The following is a 5,934-nucleotide window of genomic DNA, read 5'->3' as shown; positions in this document are numbered from 1 at the left end:
TGACGGTGATAATTGAGTTATACTCTGATACATCTTAACTCAGAGCTCATACATGGAAGTGACTCGATTATCAAAGACTGTAAATCCACATGTGAATTTACCAAGTAGCTAAAGCTTAAACATTTTAAAATGTCCAAACATTTTTTAATTTTCTTAAATCTATTTTTTAAAGGGAACAAAAACTTTCTTAAAAATATTACAGAACTTCTGCATCCAGCCAAGAAGGAGCAACAGGGGCAAGATTTGAACTCCCACCTGAAACAGTTTAAAATCCAGACAAAATATCTGAACCGATGGTTTTCAGACATCGGACATCAGGTAGCGCAGGAGAGTGATCCCTAAACGGCTGGAAACAAACGAGGTGAACCCTCCAACTGCCCCAGTGTACTAAGTGCCTGGCCTCAGCATGGGGGTGGGAGTCCAGGAGGGGCTCCCCAGTCTCCCGAAATTGAGGAGCCAGAGCTAAAATGGACTCCGTACCACCTTAACATTTGAAATGAGCATGCTGGAGAATTTACTGGTTGCAGCTTCATTAATAGTTTCTCAATGGCAAATGGTTGCCCATGATCATGTCATGGTCTACTGCCATGGCCATGACTGGGAACTGGAAAGATTATTTCTCAACACTCTCCAGCTCTCTAAATGCAGGCGGGCTTTTACAATGAGTCTCAATGTCCTTGCTTCCTAACAAGCTGTGACCACGCCTAACTGCAGCGGTAACGCCATCAAAGACATGGTTCACCACGTCCTCCGTTTTTCCAATTCCCAAATGCGGTGGCATTACTTGTGTGGACAGGCTCTGTGTGAGACCCGCAGTGACGCACCATGGCAAAACCAAGAGCACTGGTGCGGGGACTGCGGTGACATCTGTGTTAACAGCTTGGCCTTTCCAATTTCCTGCCTTGCTCCAAGCAGTAAAATTGGCCAGACCAGCAACCTCTGGGCCGGCACAAAGCAGGCACACAATAAATAATGAATTAGTTAATTAGTGAATGAATAAAGTATTATTGCTAAAAGTCGCAGGCAATGTATATTTTCTTTCCTAATTTCATAAGCTACTCATATTTACTTGAAACTAAACAAACCAGGTGATTGACCCTCAGTCCCAAGCAGAGTAATTCTTAGACTTTGCACAAAGAACTTCTGGGACGACAAGCCACACTGCCCCCTCCGTCATGGAACCTGTTTATAGAGGAACAAGGAAATCCAGGCAGCTTCCAGCAACATCAATGCCACAGAGTTCAATCAGCCTAAACATCTTCAAAAACAACATCCATCCTATGCCAGCTAAGTCCCAAAACCCAGAGGCAATAGTCTGTTCAAGAACATCAACTAGATGCTCCCCTTTGCTCAGAAAGTTGACACCCCTTTTCAACATGAACAGGTTAGGGTGGTCACTGCCTAGACATCCCTGAAGATTGGAAAGTGATTAAACTAGAGGAAGGGGTAGCAACAGACAAGATGGAATTTAACAAAGGATTACGAATACTGAATCTCTATATAATTTTCTTTTTCTTAGTTGTTAGAGTATTAGATAGCTAGAAGGAAAGAATTGAAATAGCGGAACTGTAACCCATAGCATCCTTTGAAATTTGTTCTAGAGCTGCTTGTTGAACAGTAATTTGAAAGCTGTACTTTTTTGGTATACTTGTTGTATTTCACAATAAAGAAGTAACTGAAACTATGGCACTATAATTCATAATAACTTTGGAAATTTCCTATATATCTACTCATTAAATCATACTGTGAAAGATATTATCTTTTTGTATATATGTTATATTTTATAATAAGGAAATAACTGAAACTGTGGAATTGAAACCTATAACAGACTTTGAAATTTGCTAACTACTTGTGAAATCACAGTTGGAAAGTTGCCACTTTTATGTATATATGATATATTCTACAGTTTTAAAAAAATGGGAAAAAAAAAAAAAAACTCAACATCCAACATCACTTGAGCTAGTCTTTGAAAAGCTCTTGGTTCTAGAGATCAAGCCAACAGGTCTACGACAAGCCAACAAGTCTACGACAAGCCAACAAGTTTACAACCAACCAAAAGTTTTAAAGTTTCGTTAATGGACCTAGGAATGTAAAGTTTCTCTCAAGACATGCGCCTATAAAAAAGCCACAAAATACCTTGTCAATTAATGCAAACATATTGTGAATTAATTCAGGAAAAACAATCGCGCCAATGGCCACATAAAAAGGACCAAAGAAAACTCAGCCCTGCGTTACTTGCACACACTTCTGCTGCACGTAGCATCAGCAATAAAAACTTCCATTTGCACAGCAGTTTCCGGAAACTGAGCAGCAGCTCCTGGTCACAGCTCAGGAAGCAATGGAAAAACTGGCCTGGTATGTCCCAGCCCTTCTTTGCTCCACAAACACCTGCTGTGTCATCGGGGTCCTTCTTGCATGCTAACTCATGAGGAAACTTGGCCACTCTGATCTCTGTTGAACTGTAGAATTTATTGCCCCCCTACACCATCACTTAATCCACTAGAGAAGAGCATATCTATTCACTTATCTGCCTTTCCTATTGACTGTGGGCTTCTCAGGGGCAAGGATCTGTAACACACACATGCCAGCAAATCCCCAATGTCTAGCCCGGCCCCTAATACACGGTAGCCACTTAACAAACAAATGACCCTTGCCCCCAAATAACAAATTCATTATGTCCTATTTTTTCAATTTTTGTATTTCCTTAAAATTTTTATTTGACGTCAGAGAGGGAACATTATTATTAATTTTTGCCAACACTTTGGAATACCATAAGTCTGTATTGCTTTTTACATCTCTCTCATACTGTCATGACCCAACTATTTCTCGGCCTCTTTATTTATTGGGACCATGGACTTCTTATATTTATTTCATCTTAGGGGGGCTATGTCACAGATTCTACTGCAAATAACGCACTTGCCCATTATCACAAATACAGCTTTCCAAGCTCCACAATGGATCAACAGGCTCATTGTCTTTTTTTTCTTTTTAATTCATTTATGTAAATCATGGAAATTCTGTCATTATAGCAAACTCTAATATAATTACATTTTCCTGACCTCAAAAGTAACCTATCTCCACTAAAGAAAATTTGGAAAATATATCAAAGCACAGAGAAAACCGTCTTCCACTGTTGAAACTGCAAGCTGTTTCCTTCCAGTCTGTTTCTGATGTAAATATATCCAAGTTAAGATCATATTCTATACACAGTTATTTACAGTAACATATCCAAAACACATTTCCCTGTTATCAAAAATTATTTATATTATGTTTTATAGATACTTCGTAATTTACTTAACCATTTTCTCTAGATTGCTTCATAGTCAGGAATAACCATATTTGGCCAAATCTCAGATTGCTTTCTTAATAAAAGATTAGCCACTTGGAAGAAAACGGCAGGAACATATGAACGGAGCACTGACCCTCATCAGCTCCTCTACCACCTCCCTTAAGCACCAGACAACAAAAAAAGGGACCAAGAAGTGAGCATGTTACTAAGCCATGCATCTGTGTTTGTGGGTTTGTGATCTCCATGAACCGATACTCTCTGCTGTGTCTGTCAGACAGGCAGGGCACTGGAGAGAATATGGACAGATGTGTGCACAGACCGACCTTAAGCTTCCCGATATGCTGTGACCCATTTCTCTCCTTTTCCTCCCAGTTTCCTGCTCTCTCCCTGAAGTCCTGTTCTGTGTCCGACCTCTTGCTCCCAAGAGGTCAAGAAACCCTCCAATGGACAAAACAGGGTTTCTCAACCTTGGCCCCATTGAAATTCGGGGCCAGATATTTCTTTTTTGAGGGGACTGTCTTCTGCATGAGGATGTTTAGCAGCACCCTATCCACCAGATGCCAACAGCCCTGCCCCAGCTGAGACAACCAAAACTGTCTCCAGACACTTCCCAGGTGAGAATCACTGTTGTAAATCATTTAGTTGCTAATGAAAAAGTCAGAGGTATGGTCCTCTAGAGATAAGAATTAAGTTCCAACTAATACGCTAACTTTGATCGATTGACAGGGGCTGCATGGCACATCCAAGTCAACTGGTGATATTGGCCATGGGTTGGGACAGGGGAGTCTGCCATCTTCATTAATGCCCCAGAAGCAGCTAAACAGGAGAAAGGAGTTGGCACAATGTCTATAACTGGACTTGCCCCAAAGAGACCCAACACCGTCTTTTCTTTATCTCATGAGAATAATAGAAACCTTAAAAGCATTATAGTCTTTAAAGTTCACTTGGCTGATGTCATCCCATGAAATGATCCCCAAAAGAAAAAAAACTGTAACTGACAAGTAATATTTACAAGCCTCCTAATCTATATGAGCGTGCTGGACATATCAGAGGCTGGTATGAGCTACAGCTCTTATCCACATCCTCAAAAAGCTGGCAGGATTGAGTGCTAACACAAAAACCATGATTCTCATGAAAGGAAATGGAACCACATTCTTCTGCACCATATAATCCATGTGTTAAAAAAGAGAGAGAGGGAGAGAAAAGCAAGCACATGCTCTCAAGAACCACACTATTTGTCCAAGAACATATTACACACCAAATCAGACTGGGAGGGAAAAAAAAAACAAAACGCATGGATTACTTTTGCCTCTAATTGTCAGCCATGTGTCTCTTTTTTTAAAATAGAAGTGATAACTTTGCAAGAGCAATTTAACAAGTAGTTAGGGAGCAAATTTCAAAGAATATTATAGGTTACAGTTCTACAGTTTCAGTTATTTCCTTATTATGAAATATGCCCTAAATACAAAATGGTAGTATCTTTCAAAGTATGATTTAACAAGTAGATATATAGGAAATTTCCAAAATTGTTATGAGTTATAGTACCATATTTTCAGTTATTTCCTTACTGTTAAATATGATATATATAGAGAAAAGTGATAACTTTCAAATTGCAATTTAACAAGTAGCTATAGAACAAATTTCAAAGGATGCTATGGGTTACAATTCCACCATTTCAATTCTTTCCTTCTAGCTATTCTAATATCCAAGCAACTAAGAAAAAGAAAATTATATGAAGATTCAGTATTCATAATTTTTGTTAAGTTCCATCTTGTCTGTTGCTACCCCTTCCTCTAGATTAATCACTTTCCCGATCTTCAGGGATATCTAGGCAGTGACCACCCTAACCTGTTCATGTTGAAAAGGGGTATCAACTTTATGAGCAAAGGGGAACATCTAGTTGATGTTCTTGAAGAAGGTACTGCCCCTGGTTTTGGGGACTTAGCTGGGACAGGAGTTCTCTGAAGGACTTTTAAGTTTCGAAGAATAAACTTAGTGAGTGACACTTTTATTAAGTCTCAGATAGGGATCCGGGTATTCTTTAAGGTTTTCGGGACTACTGTTGACTGGAGCTTATCATACTGTGGCCATTTGGCATATCTAGGTGAAGCTTACATAGAAGTAACCTCCAGGACAGCCTCTTGACTCTATTTGAACTCTCTTAGCCACTGGAACCTTATTTGGTTGCCTTTCTTTTCCCTCTTTTGATCAAAAAAGCACCTCCCAATCCCCCACACCATGGCCAGGCTCATTTCTGGAATCCATGTCCCATGTCGCCATGGAGACTCATTCATCTGGGGGGTGGCAGGGTCCCATCCCATGTCGAGGGGAGGTGATGAATTTATTTGCAGATTCAGGCTTAGAGAGAGAAAGTCCACATTTGAGCAACAAAAGAGGTTTTCTGAAGGTGACTTCCAGTCATACTTATAGGTGGGCTTAGCCTCCCCTTTACTACCATAAGTTTCACCTGAGCAAGCCTCAAGATCAAGGCTTATAAAGGGAGGGGGGAGGGAGTTACTAAGTTCACATGGCGTATGTTATGTCCACAACAATCCATCCATATCTCATATTACCATCACTTAATTGTACAATCCTCATCACTCTCCATTTTAAACAATTCTCATGACCCAAAACATCTCATAGCT

This window comes from Choloepus didactylus, chromosome 1, assembly GCF_015220235.1.
Source record: "Choloepus didactylus isolate mChoDid1 chromosome 1, mChoDid1.pri, whole genome shotgun sequence".
Lineage (NCBI taxonomy): Eukaryota > Metazoa > Chordata > Mammalia > Pilosa > Megalonychidae > Choloepus > Choloepus didactylus.
Note: the sequence above shows the minus strand (reverse complement) of the source record.